The following is a 26,985-nucleotide window of genomic DNA, read 5'->3' on the forward strand; positions in this document are numbered from 1 at the left end:
TCCAAAATATTTTTTATATTAACTACTATACAAATTTTATTTATAAACTAGTGAAAGCCCACCATTGAGAGTTTATAGCAATACACAAACGCATATAGTAGATATGTATAGTATATATGTAAGTTTAGGCATTTTCATTAATGTACATTCATTTAAATTTATTGTTGTTTGACTTCTTCTATATTAGTCATTTGAATAAATTAATTAACAGAGGCTGATATAAAATTTTAGGGGGCCAAAAGCTCGCAGCTATGAAGCAATACATACGTTATGCATATGTATGTACATATGTATATTCATATGATTATATACATATATGTGTGTATGTATACATGAACTGATCAAAATGGAAACAAAATTATATAAAGCAAAGGAAGTGAAATGTGAATGCACAGTAAAATCTTTACAAATTTTCGCAACACAATGCAGTCAGCAGTTGAGTATTGAAAATTTTTATGATCAAGTAGTGTGTTTGTGTGCGTGTGTGTGTAGTAGAAAACATAAATCTTAATTCATAACTTTTAATTTGGGTGCCGTTCATTGGGTTGAAGAGCATTACCGCAATGTGACAATCGCGTAATGGGAGGTCAACGTAAATTTAAGAGGTGGTGAGACTTATGATCATTAGGGTGGTACAAAATAAGTAAAGTCGGAATTTTAATGTTCTCGCCCCTAGGATTGTTCTAATTCGAAAATATATAACCCTATTTTCTTATTTTAAAATTAAAAAAATATTTAGAGGTCGCTCAAAGCGCTCAAAGTTTCCCATGTATTTTATATGCGAAAAACAACTTTTCGTAGAAATGGTATAGAATTCTTGAAAATCAATATTTTTCGATATTCGATTTTCGATTTTTCGATTCTCTTCAAGAGACTTCCAATAACAATACCCAATTGCTTATTCAAAAATTGTTTAATACTAAAGATTTTTTATTTCTCCCCCCATTGCATTTTCTTGCATTTTCTGGGCCTTTTGGTGGGCCTATAAATATAGTTAGTATGAAACAATGGTTAGGTAAATAACTGGGTATTATTTTTGAGAATTTCCTGAAGAGAAACAGGGATTTCCTATCAAAAAATATTGATTTTTAAGAAAGAAATGGTATATCTACGAAAAGTTGTTTTTTCCCATATAAAATATATACCTACATGGAAAACTTTGAGCGCTGTGATGACCTTTAAATATTTTTTGATTTCAAAATAAAGAAATAGGGGTAGATAGCATACAAATTCCGACTTCACTTTTTCACATGCATTTTTGGACCAGCCCAATGAACATACATACATACATATGTACTAAATAAATTTTGTATTATTCAAAGAAAGTAAATACGGAGGGTATCGGACAACGCCCAGTTGATATGAAATACATAGACATGCATGCATATCATTACCTAAACATAGAAAGGCTCTATCTCACATCGTCGCTGAATTGCCAAAAATCCGCACCTAATCAAAAATTTGTATGTATTGCATAAGACGATTTGGGGCACAGATAGGTTGAATGTATCTTGGATTAATATATGGGACACTTTTTGAGGAGAGTTTACACCTTTTTAAAAAGATAAAATCGATTGATCAATAAATTAAATTAAATACTGCAACAATGTGGTTGTAAAACGAAAGGAGTTTATAAACAATTTATTTTTAAATGTTTTTGAAGAGGATTGCCATCTATTTAGAAAATACAAATTAATTTAGTTAACAAGTTTAATGAAATATTTGTATATACATTTATACACAATGAGATATTTAAATGTGTGTTACAAACTAAAGTGGTTTAAGAAAGGCCTGTTTCGAAAATATTTTTGAAGAGGACTGCCACCTGTTTTGAAATTCAAAACCAAATTAATTAATAAGTTAATTTAAACTTTTTATTATACATACATAGCTGTCAATCGAAAAAGTTTTGGAAGATTCCCAATTTGGTGGTTGGTGTTTTAGAATACTTTATCATAACTTTGAAGGGGGTTACCAGATTTAAAAAAAAAGTCAAAATCAACTTATTATGGGTACCAAACGAAAGATGTTTAAAGAGCTTGAATTCGAAAATATTTTTGAAGAGGGTGGCCACCTGTGTAGTAATTCAAAATCCATTTAATTGGCACGTTAAATGAAATATTAAAGTTTATTTCTAAAATATATTTGAAAAGTGTTGCCACCAGTTTTAAAGTTCCAGTTCAATTTAGTTGCAGGTTATATGAAATATAAAAAATATGGGTGTCAAATAAAAGAAGGTTAATAAAACTTGCTTTCCAAAATATTTTTGAAGAGAGTTACTACCAGTTGAAAAGTAAAATTTAACTTACAGTTATCTTACATATTTATTACAAACTATTTCGAAAGCATTTTATAAGAGAGTTGTCGCATTTCCAAAATTTATGTAATTTTAGCTTTTTCCTTTTACGTTAAATAAAATATAGCAATTTGGCATTTAGGTAAATCTATAATTATGTCTACAATTTTATGTATTAGTCTAAATTTTGGTCCAACATTAACCATTTACTGGGATTTAATTTGCATCCGAGAATTCCCAGGAAAGGTAAATATCGAGACTACCTCGGTTAAGGGAACCATCATAATAAGAGCATTAAAATGACCGGAATAATTCTATAGCAATACAGTGCAGCTGTAAGATTTGACAGCATAATATTAAACAGTGGGCACAATCTAGTTGTTAAAAAAAATGCCAAAATCATATAAAAAAAAAAAACAAGCTTGCTATTTTATTATCACCTCCTTGCCAATCAATACATTTGTCACTATTACCTGTGTTTAATATTCTACCAGCGTTTTTAGTTTATTCAAGTGTTAATTGACAGGTGAAAGTTGCAGAAGAGGCAATACGAGTGGTGCCGCCAATGCTATCACGCTGACATCGCCAGCCAACAAACATTGCCATTATTTGTACGAAATCTTTAAGACGATTTTCCATTCTTTGGCACTTTTCATTTTAGTACTATTTAGTTTGTCGGGCGGTGACTTTTTTTAACTTTTTTGCCTCAACCAAATGGCAATTAGCAGTAAAATTAGAACGTAGGCAAACAAACACAAAAAAAAAACACTTTTGTAATTTACGAAGCGTGAAACGACAAACAAATGCAATGTTGCATTGGGTAGTAGCAGAGAACTATCACATATTTTATTATGTATGTGCTTATATACATATGTAGGTACATATAGTATGCATGCGTACCACAAAATTGTCATTTATTTTTGACATAAAACTTTTGTTTGTTTAAAAATCCAATGCTTTAACTTGACGTTGTTGCTTCGGTTTCGTTACGTCTTACGTTACTTAGAAGAGGATAATTGTTGGCATGCCCGTTGCGTTGCGTTGGCGTTTGCATGCCATGTTCATTAGAATTAAAGAAATGTAAGCCAACGAACTCTCGACGCGTAACGCAGTGAATGCATAAATAGAAATTATTTACACAATATTGCGTTTGTGTGTAAATTTGCCAAGATATTCGTGGAAAAAAGATATACAAGTATGTGCGTAAAATTACAGTAAGTAGGCAGCCAACCAGGGTTGCCACTTTGGTAAATTGTTACCAAAATTGGTAGAAAAAAATTGGGTTGGTAAAAAGGTAAATTTTTTCTCATTTTGGTAGATTTTTGATGAACTTTCCGTTCCCGATTTATTTTTCGTAGTTATCTTTAAATATATTAAAAATTTCTTTGCATACATTTTATATAATTACATACGTATAAATGTATATCGATATAAGGCGAACATATCTCGCTCCATTCAAACTAATTTTACTGGAATCCCGAGGAGCTTTTGATTGCCTAAATATTTTAAATGATTATTTAAATATAACAAAAAAAATTGACAGGTATGTAATTACGCACTATGATTGTTCGCAAAAAAATTAAATCAATACCATTTTTTATCAATGGAAAAAAAATAAAAAAATCAACGGGAATTTTAAGTAGCACATTGTTGGCTATACTCAAATAGTATTTGCTTTAAAACTCCATACCTTAAATTGTTCTAAAAATTCAGAGTAAAAAATTCGAAATTTAGAAGAAAATTTTTGGAATTTTTCTACTTGTATATGTTGTATATAGTTTGAATCCTCGATTTTTATGGATTTAGTTAAAGCAATAAAAAATTTTTACTCGAAAAATACTGCGAATATTAAAAAAAATCACTTTTTTGAGTCACGGTATTTGTCTATAATAACTCGGGTTGAAGTTTTTCAAATAATGAAGTTTCATTGTTGCCTTTAGTTTCATCACTTTCGCTTTTGTTTGAAGGAAACTGAGAATATGCCAATAATATGACTCAAATACCGTATAACTAGTTAAATAAAAAGTTCTTAAAAACAGTTTTAATTCTTATTGAAATAACTAAAAAAATAAAGAAAAGTATAGTTTTAATTAAAATAAATAAAAAATAACAAAACTATAGTTTTGATTAAAATAATTATAAAAAGTTATTGGTAGATATTTCCCAGATTTGGTAGATTTTTTTCAAGTGGATGGTAAATATTTTTTTTCGTCAGTGGCAACCCTGCAGCCAACATAGAAACAAAAAAAAAAAATCGATTCATAAGCAATTTTTCGTTATAAAGTGTGTCAAATATTTGTGAAATCTGCGGTTAGCATTTGAACATACACGCGCGAGTTGCCGAGGAGGATAAGCAAAGAATGAAGAAATGTAGGTACTCTACCGCTCAAATAGAAATAGTTTTTTCTTTAAAACGTGAATGATTATAATAGAGTTTCTTCATTGCCCAAAGCCGAATATTAGAATAACTACGTTCCAAACACCTCGGTGTGATGTAAAGGCAAGTTTTATCCCGAAAAATTGGCAATAAGACACCTGAATCGAAAAATCGTACCGACCACTTACTAAGTTGCTCATCCTTCATGCTCAAGGCTTTACCTATATTGTTAAGGACTCCATAAATTAAAATTTGTCTGAAAAAAATCAAATCGACAACTGCTGTACGCCATCTTGTTCGAGACTGAGACACATAAGTTGAAGGCACCGACACACAGTGGTTCAAAATTGGCATTTTGTGTTCACAATCATTTTTAGCCTTCATTCTTCATGAGCCTTCATTCTTCATTGTAGTCTCTTTTATTTAATGAAGTTTAATAAAATTAGCAAGATACCGATTTTTGAATTGTTGTTTGTTTTTATTAAATTTTTTTAATGCAAATTGCAGAAGTAATAATTTTGAAAAAAAAAATCGATTCCCCGAAAGAATAAAAAAAAAATGAAATGTTATGAAAACAATGTTCACCAAAATAAAATCTTTTTTGGTTTCTATAAAAATTTTGGGTATGAAGTTTTATAGATCGATAAATTTTGGTATAAAAAAAGCAATTTTCAAGTGGCTAAGAGGTCGCGTTAATTTTAATATTTTTTTTTTCGCTAAGATTTAGAGCACATCTGCTAAATGGGAAATAAAAGCGTGTGCTATATTATTAAAAATCAACGCGATCTCTCAGCCACTTGCAACTTGCACTTTATTATGCTAAAATTTAATGGTATATAAAACTGCATACCCAATTTTTTATAACATTTAAATTTTTTTTCAACTGGAATCTTGCAAATTTAATTAGCTTTCATTCAAAAATAATAATTAATCAAAGTCAGTGCAAAATTAAGGCTCCAGGGAATCGTGAACACAAAATGCCAATTTTGAACCACTGTGCGACAATTCGAGCTTCAAGTCAGTATGCAGAACTATTGCTTTCAAAGAAGCGTACAAACCTAAAAATCGCCGAAAGGACCAGATACGTGTATAACCAAGAGCGTATCATAACACGCCTACATCATGAAGAGCTACCCAATAAACGAGTATCCACAAAGAGGAGTACTATCTCTCCTAATCTGGTCTATGCTATGTAGTTGATGACCTCGTGCCGACTGATAGGGGCTATAGAACTATAGCCTTGGCGGGTAACATCTCGGCAATTATCAAAGGCAATCACGAAAGGACTATTAAGAACTTGATGGAGGAGGCCCTCTGCATAGCTTGGAACAGGTGCAGGCGGGAAGGGCTGTCGATAAGCCGAAACAAGACCACTACAGTTCATTTCATCTACAGGAGGATGACGAATTGTCGTTCAATTAAAATCAAGGGCACTGCGAATCCCTTAAAGGGTGAAATCGGCGGTTACAAAATAGACAAACAAACCCTCAAAGAAGTAGCACACAATAGCTACTAGACAAAACATGGGGTATGAGCCCAAATGATATTTTGGATTTACATCCAAATGAAAAAGCAAAAAAGCAGCAACGATTAAAAAACAGGGTACAAAGCCTCTCATGTCTTTGCTCAACCAAGGTAAAAAACTGTCCCATGGAAGCTACACTTAATTTACCATCACTCCATAAAACAATTCAGTACGAGGCAGCTAGTCAGCCACTCATGCTGTATACAGTTGATAACCTCACGGAAGGCAATCTAAAAGGGCCTCTTGAAATTTTTAGTGGCTTGGACATTTTCATCGCCAAAACTCAGACTGCAGAGCACGTTGATCCCAACCAAAGTCCTCAGAAGGCGTATAAGGTCCTATTCCTCACTATATATGTAGAACATCAACCCAAAATAGTTGAAAGTTTGATTCTCCAAAGTGATACACGGATGGTTCCAAAACATCCCATCATGGAGTAGGAGCTGGAATAGTGGGCTGAAAGACTTAAGTGTCTCTCAAGCTAGTTAAGAAACAACTGAAGCTATATTTAAGCACTAATGGCACAACATACATAGCAGCATTACACATACAATGGGAAGAGTGTTTAACATTGAATCATGTCAAGCTAAGCTGAAGCAAGACTTACGAAAGTTCACCAAAAACTACAAGGATTTCTAGCCAATAAACCTAATTCATATCGTTGCCAAGACGTTTGGAGTATTTTACATATGCATAGAAGAGACAAAGCGTCTAATTTATCGTACTCTAGTTATTATGCCTACTTAGATGATATGAAGGAGACGATTGAGAGTGCGCTCTATGTACTAAAAGTAGCTTATTAAAGCTGCCTTTATTAGCATTGAGGGTGAGCGTTTGCAAGCAAAGTTATGGGGAGCGATGTAAAGAGAGTAGACTAAACCTAAATTCAAGTTAACATAACTGGATCTCCCCCAGCAGGGTGAAATAAATGTTAAAATTTTTCTGGACCCCAAATTTAATGAATATTGAATGGTGAGCAAGTGCTGGCATTCTATAGAGCCAAAAAAATGCTGGGCAGCAGATGGGTATTGGAGCTAAGGATTGTACAATAAATTTGCTCGCCTGTAGTCCGATCCATAAGCCCATAACAGTGCTACCTACAACCAAAGATTATGTCGCTAAACAACTCAACTGAATTCAGAGGTCGGCCCAAGGGAGATTCTGACCCAACAAAGGCTCTGCCACGATTTGGCACTGGAAGGGAAAGAATAAGTGTCATCCCAGATTTCCATCTGATATACTCGTAAAAGCGATGGCCACTGACTACACATATCGTACCGAAGATATGGACCAACCTTAAACCCAGTACAAAAAAGCTGCATACTGAATTCGGGCAAAGACTCAGCACTTGGAAAGGATGCCGGTCTTTACCGACGGAACAAAGATGCAGGAAATTTCAATATGTTTTTTATTATGCAACTAAATTTTAAGCTATTCTTTCGCCTAACAGACCACAGCCGTTTTCCAAGCACAAACTTTGGCAATTAATGAGGCCATAAGGAACATAAAAGACCTTGCACCCATGGGAACGCTGATGAACATTTACTCACCTCTCTGAAGTTGGCAGGACATCTTTTTCTCAAAGCAAAAATTCCTATCGCATAATTTGCCGTTAATTATACGTAAATTATCCGTGAAAAGTTAGTTAAAATTATCCACGGAAGTTAGCAGGGCACGCGATATTTTATAAAATATCTCCGCGGCAAGACTACTCTTTTCACGGATAAACAACGGATAATTTACGGCAAATTATCAAATAGTTAGTTTGGGTTTAGTTGGTTTCCTTAATTGGTTTTCAGAAGGTGCCCTGCTAACTAATGCTAATATTTTTTGAAATATGTCCGCGGCAAAATTATTCTTTTCACGGATAATTTACGACAAATTATCCGATAGGAATTTTTGCTTTGAGAAAAAGTTGTCCTGCCAACTTCAGAGAGGTCATTTACTCAGGTAGCCAGGCAGAAATTTAGGCGCTCTCCACTCCTCGACTAGGTCGCATTTTGTGATGTAATGAGAGGTGTGTTTTCTTCAATTTCGAATCAATTCATCAGTCAATTATGTCACAGTGATACAGGCATTTTCTTACATATAAAAAAAAATTAAAGGAAGGAGGGAAATCACACATCGATAAATTCTAGGTGGCCGACCCCTGGCCGGTAAAATTCTTTACTAAGCCGTTTTATTTCCTAGGGTGTAGACGCGAATTTTTACTTTTAATAAGTTTTAAGGGTTTTTGGTAGGAAAAATACATGTATGTGTGGCAACACTGGTAAGGAATGAATAAGAACAAGTAAGAGCAGCGCTGTCTTCGGCTATGCCGAAGGCTTCATACCTTTCATGAACATCTGAAAATTTTACTTTAACAGATTACTGCATTTGAAATTATTTATATATTCACAGCATGCATAGGTAGAGGAGATAGATATATAAAAAATCATATCTAAACAATCAGAGCTATGGCAAATATGACGTATATAGCACCAATCTAAGTATGTAAACCGGTAATACAATTTAATGGGTTTTGCTTCCTACATAAAGGAGATACATATATCTCAAAAACTGGTATATGAATAATAAAAGATAAAGCTTATGCAGCATAGATTTTAACGATTTCCTTAGTAAACTTATTATGTTATTATTATGAATTGTTATTATTTATAAAATAGCTTACGAAATTTGTCGGTTTTAGCTGTCCAAATAAAGGAGTTTAACAGGAAAACCCCATATCTGAACAATTAGTTGTATGGGAGATATATGTCAAAAGTGACCCGATATTTGAAATTTTCACTGTAAGTATTCTGTTAATAATGAATGAAAATGGTGCGAATTTTCATGTTCCTAGCTGCATAAATGGAGAAGTTATGGCAAAAAATCTCGTATCTGAACAATCATTTGTATGGAGGCTATAGGTTATAGCGATCCGATCTTCGCCATTTTCACTGAAAGTAATCTTTTGATAATGTGTGACAACAGTGCAAAATTTTATGTTCCCAGCTACTTAAATGGAGGAGTTATAACGAAAAATCCTTTATCTGAACAATCAGTTTTATGGGAGCTATATGCTATAGTGGTCCGATTCTTCCGGCTCCGACAAATGATTAAAACATTATAAAAATACAACCACCTACCAAATTTCATCCGGATATCTCGAAAACTGAGAGACTAGATTGCATACAAACAGACGGACAGACAGACATGGTTAAATGGACTCAGCTCGACGTTCATTTAAGTATAACATTTTAATGGGTCTATCTCTTCTTTTTCTGGTACTTACAAACATCGGACCAAAGCTATAATACCATTTCATGTTCATGAAAGGTATAAAAATGCTTATCAAATCATAGCAGTAATCTCAGGATAGGATGTGCATACTGAAAGCCATACATATCAAAAGATTCTGCCGAAGTTGCAGCGATCCATGCGCGAAGGATACAGACGAACTATTTCTTAGAGAGTGCTCAGAACTCTCTAAAAACCAACACAAATCCTACCAAATGAAAATTTTCTAGGCATCATAAAAACACTACCAATGTAAAAAATATTCGTATAATTTACAAAAATACTAATCTAATAGCCATTGGATTTATGGCGTCTGCCTAGAAAATATTTATGCTTATAAGCCAAATAATAACAGCCAATTAAATTTGAATCCAAACAAATATATATATATATAAAACAAAAAAACTACAATAAACGAAAGCGGAAAGTGGTCATTAAAATGATCATTTCAATAGCAGACAAAATGAAGTTGGCAGATATTTTTAACTCAATAAAGCACGCAAACGAACTAACTAATTCGACTTGTGGAAAGTTCATAAATCACCGGATAAAATAAGATTATGTGCATATGCAAGTATGTATATGCGTAGACATAGTACATATTGAGTGAGTGGCAAAGGTTATTTAACGAGCGTGCGCCATATAATTTGCACGCCACAGGTGAATGTATTTTTGGGCTAGGGTAGCCCATGTTTATACAGCATGCAAGTGTTTTTAATTTTGTGGAACAAACTAAGAAAATCTATACATAACAGATATCGCGGTAGATACTAAAATATTTATGTACCTTTGACCAAAGACAACCTACATAATTATTTATTTCATTTCAGTCAACAAACAATATTTTCTATGAGTTCCATCAGAAGGTACATCCTTCTAACCGAGCTTACTCCATACTGTCAGAATAGAGTCTGTCAAACTATATTTTCAGCTCCGCTATCTTCCCCATGCTATTAAAAAGAGAAATGCTTGAAATGCCTTCTCTGGAGAGCTGGACATTGCCATAAGAAGTGTTGAATCGTTTCAACTTCATCCTCGTCCCGGCAACTACTGCAGAGGCAGTTTGTTGCCATACGCCATTGATGGACGTCATAATGACGCCGGTAAGAGCTCTTACAGCAGATTTGTTTAGTGTCACTAATTCTTCACTACGACTCTTATTGAGTCTCGGCGACAAGGATCTTGAGATCCCACAGTCGTCCCGATTGATCCATAGGTCATTATCTAAGGCTGCGGGGTATTCTTTAAACCCCCTTAGCAGAAAATAAATCGGCGGCAGTAGGGAGCTACCCGCTTCGCTAATTTGCATTTCCGACCAGTATCTAGCCATCTCTACGGCCATTTCGTTCAATTCTATATTGCTTTGTTCAGGAAGCTAGCACAGAGAGGTTTGATGTGACTCGGTCAAGCCAGCGTTGCAGGACATTTTCGAACTGTCACTTTGAACGGATAACTCAGGGCCCAATGACCTAAAGTAAACTTCGAATGAAAACCTATTGTCTAGCTTGAATCCATTCGTGTAAAAATTAATTTCCCCCTTCTCCGTGGTCTTGGTGTTTGCCAATTTCTTCTTGACGTGATGTTCCTTTTAAATAGCCTATCCAAAGTTGATTTATGTACGGAGTAGTCAATATCTTGGTTATAACTACACAAAGTGTGAAGTGTGTGATCCTTCCATAGCGTCATAATTAGTTTAAGCGCTAAAGCGGCACGCGGCGGCCGCGTGTTTTCCTACCAGATTTACTGTAGGCAAGTTGGTTCGCAATTCCAGCGCTATATTTGGGATGGTACTCAAAGCAATAGAGATGCATAAAAGCGCCGTTCTTTGGACCTTGCTCAGGAGTTTTAGGTAAGTTGCCTTTTGAGTTGATGCCCACCATACATACATATAATGGAATAAGCCTAATTGCAGAAGGACAAATCCAATAGCATTATCCTTCGAAGGAATTTTCACACCCTTGAATATTTGCGGAGAGACTGTGTTTCCTTGTGAGTTTCAGGCTTGCAATGCTTCCTACTTCCACGTATATATTTGTGTCGATCTTTACATTAATTAAATGATATATTTTTATTTATATTAACATATACACAAACTCCTTAAAAACTTTTTACGGAAAGACCAAAATTCGTTACCCCCAAATCTAAATTTGGACCACCCTAATATGCTAGGCTATTAGCTATTACTGGCATAATTTCATTAGGGCTATTCGCGATTCGGTGCATAAGAGCTGACAAATTTATGCAATTGCAGAAATATGCCATGGATTGTGAGCGACCTTTATTAAACTGTCATGGTAAAGCTTTTGCAAAACAATTTTTGTGCATCAGCTTTGGTTTTGTTTATGAATGCAATGCATAGCATTTTTATGCTATGGATTTTCGGTATTGCAAATTTGCCAAGCCATGACAAATGCAAATGCGTGTATTTTGTTTGTGTATTGCAAATAATTTGCAATACAAATTTGCAATGCAATGATGCTAGGCCATTTGCACCGGATCGCGAATAGCCCTATTGTGTTTTTAGTCTGGAGACAGAAATAAACACACAATTACGTTCGCTGGCACTTTTTCACTTTTTTTTATTTTTAATTACATACACGAATAACGGCACACCATTTAAAATCAAGCTAAATAGAAGCTTGTAATTATCGAGGGTTTATAAAAAGGTGTGCGAGGTTATCAGAGATACAGTAAATTACAAAAAATGATGCTTAAAATGAGTTTATAATTCTTTATATTTTTTTTTTTTAACTTTTTGAGTGGGACAATATTAATATAAATTATTTAAAAAGAAAATAAAAATTACCGGTCTATTAACCCAAATTTATTTTATGGAATGCATGTAGTATGTATGTATATGTATTTTTGACATTAAGTACATATTTATTCAAAAAAATCTTCGGCACTGACCTCTTTCAATAATCCACTACACTTGTAGCTTTTGATTTTCCTTTTCAAATTGTCGCAGCTCGAAAGCAAAATGTTTTGCGTTGAATGACAAATGACAATAGCACACAGCAGTTGTAGGTATGACAGATTGTTACAGACACAAACACAGCTGTTGGGTTTTTATGACAAATTTTATAATTCTAAAAGCTGCAAACACTTGGAAAATTATATATTTATTAACATATGACCGGCATATGTGGCGCACTTTTAAAATTATACGAAATTTTTTCGAGAAATATTTAGCTGGATTTTACTGCATTTGACATCGCACAGAAACACATGTCGCAGATTCTTTTCTTTCGACGGAGCTAAAAAAAAATCACATGAAAGCTGCAATTTTATGAGCAAAAAGTAATTGTAACTTTTCACTAGAAAACAATGTGCTCGGTTTCTCATTCACTTATTGCTGGAAGTCGGCAAATTATTCAATTGATAGATTTCAATTTTCTTTTCACACACCACTCGCCATTATCAATACACTGCAACAATATGGAAAAGCACTGTGGTATTAAAACCGAATTCGTAGCGCCGACAACCGTTATCGTATTTCATGCGCGTCAAACAAGCCAGAGTACCGCAACGAAGCGTATTAAAGGCGCAACTAATATGTGCGCCTGCAATGAATGTCCAACAAAGCCCCACATGTAAAATATGTGTAGCAGCAAAGAGCAGTAGCTCCGACAGAGAGGCAAAGATAAAGAGAGAGAGAGTGTGTTGTGTGCTAGCTGTAGTAAGCGAATGCGCGCATCGAATGAAAAATATGTACTAGTGTTGCCACAAAAAGTTGCCAAATTCCTCAAAAGCGAATGAAAAATCCGAACAAATTACTAAAAATTTTCTTATTTACTATTTACAGGTACTTAGCACAATTGTTCTTGTTTGTATATAATATTTCTGCAATTATATCAGTGCTCAATCTGGTCCTCAAGTCAGCCGTACACATTTTTAAACTACTAAATATACGTTCTACTGAAGCATTAGAAAACGACTATATTAGTAATTCAGATATAATTTTTCTAATTGGGAAACTTATATGAACTTGAAGAATAGTTTAATTCAAAAACCTTCTGCCTATAATTTTCTGGATCTAATGAAGAATGAATATAAATATCCTTATGATCGAGCAAGTCGTTATCGAGATTTTGCAAGTTCAAAATAAGTTGAAAATAGAACGATGGAATGAAAAAATCGATAATATTTTGAATATTTAGCAACAAATACAGATGTGCTTAAGAGTGAAAAACCCACACACGCGGCTGAACAAACCAAGCGAAATATCCCTTTGTTCAAAGCTATTTATGTTGTATATGGGGGGCTTTGAAGGTTTGACAAGCCATTTGCGGGAAATGTGAACAAAAATAAAATTGTTTTGATTCTCTGGCCGCCATGTTGACGTTTGATCAAACCGCTTACGTTGTGTATTATAAAATCGCCTCATTCGCAACGGAATTTTTACCGAATGAGGACGCAAGAGAGAAAAATTGAAGAAACCTAAACCCTTTTACATTGTGAACCGGAAGAAAGCTAAAATTCTTTGCTTGGACGAGTCATGTTTGCTTGGTGTATGGCGAAATGGGAATATCAGGTTTGAAGAATGTTTGAGAAGTCGCTTGTGTGGCGTATTTCGCTCGTTATAAAACTTCGGAGTTTTTTATTCAAAAATTTCCAGAGCGATTTAACAACTTTCTTATGTAAAACATGGTTGCATTTGTTATCTGAAATATATCTAGAGAAATTCTTCAAAAAATACTCAAGCGCTCCCGAAATTCCTGGCGTTTTGAGGAATTACTCACAAAGTGGCAACACTGATACATATGTACCAAAAGGGAAGCGCATTTAAGAGTAAATTTGGTGGCGAATGAGCGTCAGTGCCCTCACGAGTAGGATATCAAATATACGAAGAAAGGCAAATATAAATAAATAAATACGAATTATGTGGCGGAACAATTTTTGTGAAAAATATTAAAACACAATTTTTCTTGGAAAAGCATATGTAGTTCGATTATCGCCCAAATGCTATAGATACAACTCTTCCTAACTCGGCGGGCTGCCAAGGCTCAAACAGCTATTAAGTTCCCCAGTTCTTGCGCCTGTTTTTTCTTTTTATTTCTTTTATTTTTCACTCTTTTTCCTCTCGCTTTCTTGCCATTTTTCTCAATTTGATTGTATTTCTTTTCAGCTATCCACATACTTACAAATTCATGCACTCCACCGCCGAAGCCACAGCTGTCGCCGTCTTGAATTTCGCATTTCAATAAATTTTTATCATTTCACATTACACATTTTGAAGGCGTCGTCACTGCGCAAAGTAGTGCAACAATTTTTAATTGCGCATACGTGTGGCGCGTATTTACCAGCAGCAACAATATTTCGCTTGCTTGCGGTTTCTGATTTCACATTGCCATTCAGCAGCAAGAGTAGTATATACATAATAGCAAAAGCAGTAGCAGCAGCATCGGATCGGCAGGCAATAAAGGCAGCGTCACGTCACAGTGGCCATCGTCGCCGCCATCATCGCATATAAACATCATCGACACTTTGCTGCCGCGGCCACAAATTCAATTCATTTTGTTTTCTTTTTCTTTCGCTGCGTGTTTTAGTGTTTTGGCTGGTGGAGCACGTAATGCGTGTATTTTCTGATTCACGCATACAACAAACAGCTTGCACGCTCTCTCGTCTGCACCCTCTCTCTGCCTATTTCACTCGCCCTACAATGAATAAGAGAATTAAAAAGAAAAAAATGTTACCAAAGAGAAAATAGTTCGCTTTCAACACATCATACTTTATCGCCATAACATCCCTGGCCTAGTGTGGGCAACGACAAATTGTTATTGTTGTGCGTTTCAGTGAATTATTTTTATTTGAAGTTTTTTTCTGACTGTTTGTTTTTACTCGTTTCGCTTTGTGCTGCGTTAGCTGTAATGTTGTTGATGGTTTCGATAATGTTGCAGCGCTCTGTTTGCTTTCGGTTACTTCCACTGATGTATGGACTGTAGATTTTGGAGATAGCTAAGTAAGAGGAATTAGTCATCTCGTTTGGTGATTTTTTTTTTTTAAAGAGATGTGTTGTTTTAAAAGTGATTCTCAAAAATCAGCGGGGAAGTCTTTGTTGTGATGGTCATCTTAAACAGCTACGACTCGAGCTTCATACTAAGCTAAGTGCGCTTCTTTCTTAGTAAGTAAATAAGGCAGCCGATAGGAAGCCCAATGGGAAATTGAAGTGAGTATATAACCTCTCTTGCCCAAACGCCAAGAAGGCTCGCTTAGGGAAACGAATTTCGATACGATACGATACGATACCATATCGATACTTTTGGCATTCGATGCCGATATTTTACACTCGATAGTTTTAAAACGATATTTTTTGGAATCGAGTACCAGAACCCTAGTATCGTATTGAATGTCGTAAATTCACATTACAAGGATAATGTTATTAACAATTCTTCCCGATATAAATTGGGCTTTAAAGAGCAGAAATTTGTAATATAGCTAGGATTGCATGTGGTGGAATTTGACCCCGCGACCTCGGTGTTTTAAGTTAACGCATCAATCTCTACGTGCTGTTACACAATATGTTAGTGTTTGACCGAGATTCTCCTCCGATTTGTCGTGCGCGCCTTAATGTTGTGGCACAAAAGGGGTCCCTACAGTTTTATGTCGACTCTGAACGACGATTTTGATTTAATAGGAGGCTGGTTTTCATTTTCAAGCTTTGCGCACTGCTAACCATTACACCACAGCGGCCTATATACGAGACCTATATTTAGATAAATTTTTTGGATTTTGGTATCGATATTTGGAATATCGAGTCTTTTTATTCCGATATTAATGGGTACCCGATATTTTTGAAGCGATAATTTAAATGAGTACCATATCGATACTTTCTGTTCGATATCGTGTCCCTAGGCTCGCTCGACTGGGTACGAAGAGAAATATCTTTGCCTATGGCTGAGTTCCCGTAGATGGGTCAAGAGGGACCTCTACAGGATAAGCAACGACGAACCATAAGACGGACGAAGCTCAGAAGCCTTTGTTCCCCAGAAGGGTGGCTCCCTTGTCTGCTTCTGATCCATATTGGGCGACCGCACTTTTATACCTGCCGGTACATATAAACGAAAAACTTACCACAAGGCCGCAGCTGGACAAACTCCCTCCCGCTGAGTCAGCTTTGTCAGAAATCGGAAGAACCTGAGGGGCCAGCGGCAGCGACGAAAGCTCCTCCAGATCTTATCAAAACTGACAAAATGTATCGGAGGAGAAAGACGGGGTATGAAAGCACTCAGGTCCATCACATCGGGAAATCGGAGAGCGTGAAAGTGCCTTTGACTAAATGCGGACTTACTGTTAGACAAATGGTCCTCAGGTTATCGTTGCGAAAGCCGGACGTGAGCAACTGCAACGACTTTCTGGCCAAGAATGAACCAAACGCGGACGAGAATCCGCTTGGGTTCACAAAGCCGCAACTCCAAATTCAACGGAGTGTACTGACAGAACACAACCCGATCGGTATTCACGCTTTATCGCATCTGTTGGAGCGACGTTGAAGAGGACATCGCCACACTTCCCTTAAGCTGTCCGAACACACTCCTTTCTGGGGTTCTGGGCACATCAGCGTACCTCAAGGGTTGTCCCATACGAATTTGGTTCAGTTCCGATTATTATATCGTGAAGAAATGAACGGTACTCCTAAATTTTTATATAAGTTTGACGGCGGTTGTCTTTTTTGCTTAAAAATTACTTGTAACAAGTCTCAAAGAGCAAAGTGAAATCGAAACGATTATGCAAAACAATACGATTGCAAGCGTGACTAATAAATAAACTGTGACAAAAGACATCTAACTATGTACCAGGTAAGGGCTACTGAGCAAGCAGAGAGCTGCAATGTAGTTAGCGTAGAAAGTGAAAAATGAGTCCCAACATATGCGAAATTAATGTAGCGTAAATGGCATGCAAAATTAGAAAATGGTGAATAAGTAAATAGTATATTACAAAAAAGAAAAGCTGTCGTTACGCAGCGTTAAACTGAAAAGTAGTACTTGCTATACTAAAAGGTTGTTGATAGGCTGGGAGTTGGCGAGAGTTCAAGCTACAACTCAACCAATGCCGACCCTGAACGAGCACAAAATACTCGGAGTTACCTTCGATAGTCTGCTCTCTATCTCGGCACACACAACCTCTATTGTCAAAGAGTACAGAGTAGCAAGAAGGTCCACAAGCTGCTAGCCGGCAGCACCGGAGGCCAAGACAAAGAAACATTGTTGGTAACATACAAGGCAATTGGGCGGCCGGCAGGACGCAGTGGATGAAGCTACAGACCTGCTAGAACACGGCACTCCGCACCGCCACGAGATGCTGTCTGATGTCGCCACAGTACCACCTACATCCATGACGAGGCTCAAATCCTCCCCGCCAATGAGCACAACAAAATGCTAAGAAAGCTGCAGCTAAACGAACTAACGGACAAAGTCCAGAGGTTCATAAAAAAAACTCTGCAGACGTGCCGAATGAGTGTTCGGCATCCGGAGAGTCACCTGACGACTCGCGACACCGCTTCACGTGCCCTCTACGACTCAATGAGTCTAAGGCCTTTAATGTTGCCTGACTATCCGACATAATATCTATTCTGGCCCAATTTATATATGGGGCGATTTTAAAGGCAACTTTTAGTTGAAAGCAACAATCGCCTGGTGTGGACGGCCTTTCACCTAATCGCTTCCGATGAAGTTGGGATGTAGCCAACTTTTTATTCAACTAATCGTCTCTAAAATTGTCTGGAAAATCGCCTCATGTAAGCACCGTTGAAGACATTCGCGAACACAGATTTCGGTTGCGAAGGCTTCCGCCTGGAATATGGATGGGTATTTGGCCATTGCTAGACTTTTCTGGAATCCCGAGTACTCCCGTCAAACAATGTCGTCGGTTAAACATACTTGGGACCCTTTGACTTCTCCGGACAAAAATTTATTAAAATCGGGTTTAGTTGTTAGTCCTTATTGGCGTACCTTTTTTTATTTGAATTTTTGGAGAGTTTTACGGTAGTGACATGATAATTTTGCCTAAGATTAACCCTATTAAAATTTTCCGAAGAATAATTCTTTAGAAGATTTTATTGCTTTAACGAACTTCCAAATTTGCTTTTTGAGGGGTGTCAAAATAACCACTTCAGGCGGGAGCTGATGAGTTAAATGTCCTACGAGAATATTTTCCATGGAATTTTAATTTATATGTCTTTAATTTCGCACAGACATTTATTTGAACCATTTTTCCACTTTTGAGAAAACTGCTAAGGCCGGTACATAAAAATTTTAGTAGAACATAAAATAAAAATACGAGCTAACTTTTGGCGATCCATCGAGTGATTTATTACTGTATACTACTTTCAGACAATATAAGCAAAATCCGAGCTGGTTTGAATTGCGATAAAATTGTCTAATAGTGCTCCACAAGATAGAAGTAAAAATGGACTCCTAGTCCTTACACTGTGGCAGATTTGGAGCCATTGTACAATGCATCAGGCCGGGCTTAGTGTACGAGTTAAGCCAGTACACAACAGCCTCAGAGCACTCAACATTGCAGCATCTCTTTATCAATGGCGCAATACTGGCATTTTATCCTAAGTATTTTCTTAAGTTCACTGCTCACAAACAAGACACCACTTTTTCTAATGCATACTAAATATTTACCAATTAAAATAATCGCATGTAATTAAAAATTTGTTGCTTTGGTTAACATGGAACCCACATAAAAAATTCAGCAGAAAAAAAAAAAACAGTGACAGCAAAAGCGACAACACCAGCAGCAGCCAAAAGCTGTTTGCCAATCATTTTTGTGGCTTTTACAGGCTCATTTAATGTGGCTGCGATAACTTTTTGTCTACTCTCAATTTGTTTAGCCAATTTTTAGACTGCTTGTCATATCAACAAATTTCCACTTATTTTTGTAGCTTGTAAATTTATTTAGTGTAGCTATGTATGTACATATGTAAGTACAGTTGTTGCTAGTTTCACATTTGATTTTGATGTTTTTTTTTTTAGATTTTTTTTTACTTCTATTTTTAGTAACTTTGTTTTCGGTTTGAAGCCAATAAGCAAAGCCGAACTTTCGCTCTTCATTGACCCACTTTTTGTTTCAGCTACCAAATTTTGATGGATTTTTATTTTCGCTTTTTTTGTTTGTTGGTATTTAACTGTCATTTTCTGGTTTACTTGGCTGGCTGCTTGCTTTGCATCCAGGTTTTTTTTTTATTACTACAAAAATGTGTGTTGCTGTCTACCTACATACATACCTCTAAGATTTTTGTAGCTGTTCTGTCGTCTTGTTTACATGAAAAATTATTACAAATAAAAATAAAAAAAAAAAACATGATTTCGCTCTTGTTTTCCATACAGCTGTACGCGCTCACATGAGCGACTGTGCCGCCGCTGTTGATTTATTTTTAATGTTTTTAATCCGCCAAAATAGACTTTCTTTTCATTTCGGCTTAATAATATGAAATATGAGCGCCTAAGTGTATGACTGATGTCTACTCGGTCGGCCAGCTGCAGCTGCAGAAAGTATTTGGCTGGTTTTAACCGTCTGCGCGCAAGTTTGCTATGATTTTCTTGGCATTTTTCTAATTTTCACATATGAAATGAAAAAAAGTGAAAAAATTACTAACATAGTGTTGTTGAAATTTTTACTATGACTTCAATTTTATCTAAAGCCTTCTATCCACCGCGTATACAAGATTAAAATGTACATGACTAGCTAGTGTCCGAAAGAAATCGATAGCTAAATAAATGTTAGACGGCAAGTTGCGGCAAAAAGTGTGTTTTAGCATAATTTGTTTGATATACATACATACATACATACATACATCTTTTTATAAGTGGCATCCCTACTCCAATTTTTTTGTAAAGCAAAACGTTCTGTTAGATATTTTATTTAAGTGCATAGATATTTTTTATTATTAATTATTCTTTTTTTGATTTCCGTTAGGTGGCAACACCATTTGAAAAATGATATAAATTTAAATGAAGTGCAACAATTTTCATTTAATATGAATACTGAAATATTTTAGTTAACTTACACATCTATTTGAATTGATAATTTTGTTTGCATAGGCGGCAACTCTCTTTAAAAACTCTCAACACAAAGGTGCTCTTAAATAACATGTACAATTTTATACCCATATTGTAATATAGTGATCAATATAGTGTTCACAGGCTACCCTGCTCCAAATTTTTTTTTAAGTAAGTCTGTACTAGACTTTTTAATATACGCAATAGCATATATAGTTGTATTGGTTGTTGATTTTTTTTTTTTAATTTTTGCTAGCTGGCAACACCTTTTAAAAAGTGGCTGTACTTAAAGTTATGCCAATATTCCTTCGTTTGAGTTAGTATAGTATTTTTCTGACAGGTAAATGGTAACACTTTTTTAACTATTAGCATAAAGGTGCACTTAGATATCTATACATGAATACCCATATTATGCTATGGTATTTAGCTAACACACTTTCTAAAAAAATTTTTATTTTTTTAAATATGGCAACTCTGTAGCGCAACACAGTATTCTGTTAATATTGCTCTTGATTTTATTTATCTTTTCATGTCAATATTGTATACCGTTTATTTATAAATCTCATATTTTGTCAGACAGTACACTAATATTTTTAAGTGGCAACCCTGCCCAAATTTTTTGTAAGTAAAACGTTCTACATAGTAGACATTTTGGTTAGTATATGTAAAGTATAGATTGATTGTTTAATTTTGATAATTTTGATTGGGTAGCAACACTATTCAAAAAAGTGTCTAGATTATCGGCTAAAAGGTTTTCTTAAAGAGATATATTTAGATACCTATACTTAGCACGGCATTCAACTTGTGCACGATATTTTTTTCGATAAGTGGCAAACCTAATTAGCAGTATTTTGATAATATTGGTTTCTGTATAGTTTCTGCTTTGATGCCAACATTTATTTATAAATGTCATATTTTGTCTGACGGTATAGCTGAAATCTATAAAGTGAAACCTCGATACGTATAGCAAACCTTGATAAAACAAAAAAAATCCATTACAAAAAAAATGTTTGCTGAGTCTCCTAATAACCTCGCTCCTGCGAAATCTTCCATACAAAAATACTTCATAGATATAACGAAGAAATTTGGAGCATGAAAACCTTCGGAATATATGGACGGTTAAAGTACCGTTAGCTAAAGACTCTGTATACCGAAGTGTCGACTAGAAAACGAAGAAATTTGCAGCATGAAAACCTTCGGAATATATGGACGGTTAAAGTAACGTTAGCTAAAGACTCTGTATGCCGGAGTGTCGACTCGAAAACCTCTACATAGCCAATTCTGAATATGTTGACGGTTATAGTACCGTTAGAAAATGCTTATATAACGAAGTCTCGGCTCAAAATCAAGCAAATAATAATTCAAATGTTTAACCAAAGTGCCTGGTCATCCCAATCCTGAGGCAGGTAAAATTTTGGGCGAAATCAAACTCTGTGGAAAATATATCATCGAGAAGGTAACAAGACCGGTTTCTTAGCTTGCTATTCCTTGCCAGGGTTTCAAACAAAATTTCAGAAATCATTCAGAGATTCACCGTAAACGAGAGGAGCATAGAGATTACAAAGCGAAACTATTCACATCTTCAGCTTGATTTTTTTTTTCCGGAGGCATGTGAGGTCTCAACCACTCTGGGAAGTCAAGCCTGAGTTTAGTCCTCTTCGAAATTTGTTTCTCATCGTGATGGTGGTTAGGATATTGTTTTGTGTTAAATATCAGAATCTTTAGTTTTAAAATTTATAATATTTTTGATGTGTTTGAAGAGGTTTGCCACCGGTTTAAGAGATTGAATTGAAGATATTTAATAAGTTAAATGAATTATTAAAGACGGGTATCAATCGAAATGCGTTTGAAAAACCATTATTTCTGAACTATATTTAGGAGTGTTGCCACGTGTTTAACAAATCAAATTCAACTAAATTCATTAAAACATTTTAGATAGAAAATACTTTTAAAGAGGTTTCCCACCTGTTTGAAAAGTCGAATTTATTTAACTCATACACAAGTTAAATGAAATATTAAAATACGAGTTTTGGTTTGATTAGGGTTGCCAACTATTCGAAAGGTAATATTTATCTAACAATTGAAATGTATATATATACAAAAAAAAATCAATATATTTGCGAAACCACGAGCCAAATATAGTATACAGTTTTAGTTTTTCTCTCTGACCTCAGGTTTTTTTTTTTAAGGGATATTTGAAAAATACGATTGTTTAAAAAAAGATTAAAAAATTCAGTGCAATATAGAAAAAACAATGTGGGTATCAAATTAAAGAGAAAATTCGGGAGAATTAAAAACCAAAATGTTTTCGGTGCATGGTGGATGAATGGGTATGGAAAATGTCCCTTTAAAATTGTATGCTTGAATATCCTTAAAATTTTAAAATATTTTTTTAAAACAAAATTATATGTTAAAGACTAATATACACAGAAAAAGAAAATTTGCAGCTCTCGCCTTCACGGGAATTTTTCAAAAACTATCTTCGTTCTTCGTGGGCGCATTGAAAAATCTGTTCAGAAGATGTGTTGATCTGCGAAATAATAAATATAACTTCTGTCATTGCAAATTATATGTAGTTACTTTTTTTAATACAATTTTGTCACAAAAATCTGCTCTGAAGTTCAAATACAATTAACGAAAATTTATTTTCCTTTTTCACCAAAAAAAAATAAAATAAATTGTGTTAAGGTTAAATTAAATGCACGATTATGCTGGCAGCGTTATAAGATTTTAAAGCCTTATTAAAAGATACAAGTGAAGTGCGATGTTTAAGGCATGCACATTATTTATATGTGGCATGTAAACAATTTTAAGGGATTTGCCAGCGGCGTACCTGCCAACGGTCAACGAAAGTAAAAATGTTCATTACCCATTTGTAAACATAAAACGACAATGAAGGTGAGCGTAAAATTTGGGTGAAGGTAAAAAATTTTTGGCGCCGCGGCGCGCCGTAGACAAGTGAACCTTGTGCGAGTGAGTGCGAAAAAATTTCAGAAATTTTTCTCAAATTTATATTTAACAAAATTTCTGAAAAAGAAACACTCAAACAAGCATTCATTAAAACAACATAATTTTATTAATAAATCGTGTTTTTGAAAGTAAGATTTATGCACTTAAAATTAAGTAACACTACACTGTGCACATTTCTTCTTAATCGACATGAATATTAAAAACGCATACAAAAAATTGTGAAGTAAAATTCCTATCATAAATCAAAGTAAGATGGCCGATCGAAACGTCATTTGCCAAGAAGCGCTACGCCAAATTTTCTTTAAATGTTTTTTTATTATTTTTTTTTTTTCCAAAGCATTTACGCCTGCACAAGAATGCAATAAATTGACCCAGTTTTGCAAATACTCATATTCACATACATACATACATACATACATACATACATACATATTTGAGTATTGGCAAAATGTTTCGCGTCTCCGAAAAGTGCAACAAAATGCAGCCGTCAGCCAAGCGGCGTAAGTAAGATTCAAACTTTGCAAAAGAAATGTAAAGCAGTAACAAAATTGGTATAAATAATGCATCCAAATTTGTTGTAGCAAAGGAAAAGTAAAATTTTATTAGTCATAAAAAATAAAAGATAAATTTTAGACGCGCAGACTGAATGCAAAAAATTGAGCGGAATTTATGTGCAACTTCATTTCTCATTTGCCTTTTTTTGATTTTTTTTTTGTGCTAGTTTTTCATTTTCGTTCGTTTTTGTTATTGTATGCGTGTGTCAGCAATAAGTTGTCCACAATTTTTTGTAGAAATTAGCAAAAAAAAAACAACAAAATGAAAAATGCAAATACGAGCAGCGTAAGGCCACAAATATTTTGTAAATATTTGGCTTTTAGCCAAAACGCTCGACGCTTTTGTATGGGCACTAAGTATTAAGCAAATGGACGGTTCGTCAACATTAGGCTAAGTCAAGTCATATCAATATTATGCTTATGGTGGCATATGTACTAGCGATGCAAACAAATTCGAATGCTTCTGAGAAAAAAAAGTTTGAAATTTGGACGAAAAATTGCAGGATGTATGTGAGCTTAAAAATAAATAAATAAACACGAGAGGCAAGCAATATCCCTTAGGAATGGGGGTGCTATTGATATGACCGATACTTATTTATGGTGACCAGATTTACGTTGACAAAAATTGGGACATTTTCAAAGCATTGAATCCAAATATACAATTTCGTTTTTAGAATAAAAAGACATAACATCCTTCAACACAGTTTTAATCAAAACAAAACAAAGAGACAAAAACTTAAAAATTGATCGGAAACAACAGACAATATATGTATACTTTGGTGAGAATGTAAATAGAGAAAAGCTACTTTGTTTAAAAAATGTTTATTATTTTTTCAGTCCACGAATTTTATAATATGTTGATCAAAGTTTTAATTAGACCTTCTAGAATTTTTTTGGGTATGCAGTTTAGTAGCGCATTAAATTTTAAAATAATAATGTGCAATTTTGGTGCAGCTTGGACTTACCGTTGATATTTGGCAATTTTTTGTTCGCGCATTTTCTTCCATACAAAGTATGTTCAACAATTTTTTTGTACGGAAAAAATTAGTAACACTTTCCACAAAAAAAAAATTACCAAAATTCAACGTTAATTCATTTCAATTAAAAACAATTATACAACTTAACAAACAGAATAAAACATAACCATGATCTATGGTTGGAAATAAGGATGCTGGCTATGTTTATGGCTCCCTTATATTCTATGTTCTTTGTGGTAACGAAAGTGTTGCCACGTTTGTACGAAATTTTTATTTTTTTTTTTTTTGTTGCCAGAGGACGGGGAGATTATTATTATATTATTAAAAGAAAGGTTTCAAAGGCATTGTTTCAAAATTATTTTTGAAGGGGGCTGCCACCTATTTGGAAATTCAAAATCAATTAAGTTAAGATAAATGAAATATTTTGATGTGGGTGTCTAACGAGAGTTGTAAGGAAAATTTATTTCGAAAATATTTTTCAAGAGGGTTGCCACCTGATTGGCGCGACATAGTGGGAGATAAGGGGCAATTTCATAGAATTCCGATGTCTAGTCATAAGCTCCTCTCAAAACTTTCTGTACAGACGGCTCAAAAAAATTAAATTGGGATTGAAGCTTCACGACATCTGGAGGGTAACTTCAGAGGCTTTTCCGTTTTAAGCATAATGACAAAGATTTTTCAATCCGAAATCTTTGCAATATTTTATGTAGCAGGTGGCGCAGAAATCCCCTTGAGGTCTTCATTGACTGTCCAATTGCCCTAAAAACCTTGGAAACTACTGGTACCTCTTCAAGAATAGTTCCTAAATGTTTCGAAATGGAACAAGTTTGAACGCATAAGTATACCAGTGGCTGATGAGTTTCTTTTGAGCCGACCAATAGTACCGCAGCCAATTAAAGAGCCAGGAAGAGAGGAAGTTGACTTATGTACCTAGCATACCCGAAATAAACTGGTGCACTTCTAGTGCATTTAAGACCACTACTAATTCGTGATAAATCTCTTTTGGATGCAAACCATTACCTTTTCTATAGTTCAGAACCAGTCCTTAATTCGACATATGGGATCTAGTTCGCTTTGCTCCCCATTTTCTATAGTTTCGAACCAGTTGTAAACGAAAAAAGTAACAAGATGTTTTCTTTTTGGGTTACCACGGTAGCAATTTTTAATTATTTGCAGAGAAATGTATTTTCAATCTGAAATCAAATTTGCTTGAATGAATGTAAATTAAATTGAGCATTTGAAAACACGTTTACATACCTTTGGCTCTAGCTGAATTTGCAGAGGTGCTGACTGTTATTGGTTATATTCCAGAAGGTCCCAAAATGTTAAGATGTTAACACAAATATTTAGTTTTGTATTACCAAACTATGAAAAAGCATCTGCGACGTGCATACTGTAAGCGTATTTGAACGAAAAACCCTCCAAGCAAAAGTCGATTTAAAGTAGACAAGCCCCCCGCCCCCGCTGCATCCCTTTTTCAGTAGTTTCGATATAGTTTAAAATTCGCCAGATGAGATCTAGTTCGTGCTGCATCCCTTTCTCTATAGTTTTGAACCAGTTCTAAATTCGTCATGTTAGATATAGATTTCTAAAATTGTTTTTTAAAAGTACCACATATCGCTGCTTATTGAACTGGTGGCGATCCAGTTACTATCGGACTGTTTCGTTTTTGGCGATAAAGATCTAGTACGGAACTACAAATTTGGATCACGAGTTCGGGGTTTCCCTACAGGTAGACAATGCTCTCAGCATGTATCTCAACGGGCCAGTGCCCTGTGCACACTACAGTAAGGGCGTTTTCGTTTCTACAGAAAATGTTGCCTTCTCATTGCCCTCTTCTTAGTATTTGTGCGTAAAGGGCAAAGAAGTGGTAACATTTTTCGGTAGAAACGAAAACGCCACAAGTTTGTAGGTATTTTCTTTACTCACTTCTAAGAGAGCTTTGGTTTTAGGTGGGTCGTAGGGCACCCAGAATTGCGGGGTATTCCTATACGATGC

The 26,985-nt window shown here is 35.0% G+C and overlaps 1 protein-coding gene across 4 annotated transcripts in view; it reads right to left on the bottom strand.

The window, feature by feature from the left end:
• LOC118735778 (GTPase-activating protein CdGAPr) overlaps positions 1-26,985 on the bottom strand; it is a 392,697-nt gene that overhangs the window by 236,390 nt on the left and 129,322 nt on the right. The window contains exons 1-2 of one of the 4 annotated variants that reach the window (XM_036465733.1): positions 12,886-13,015; positions 12,388-12,734 (exon numbers count right to left, since the gene is read on the bottom strand). The exons of 2 other annotated variants lie outside the window; for them this stretch is intronic. The gene's annotated coding sequence lies outside the window, so the exon portion shown is untranslated. Of the gene's footprint in view, positions 1-12,387; positions 13,016-26,985 lie in introns of those variants that run through there. One more of the 4 variants, XM_036465736.1, reaches the window with a different exon arrangement.

This window comes from Rhagoletis pomonella, unplaced genomic scaffold, assembly GCF_013731165.1.
Source record: "Rhagoletis pomonella isolate Grant_MI unplaced genomic scaffold, Rhpom_1.0 Rhpom_scaffold_00003, whole genome shotgun sequence".
Taxonomy (NCBI): Eukaryota; Metazoa; Arthropoda; class Insecta; order Diptera; family Tephritidae; genus Rhagoletis; species Rhagoletis pomonella.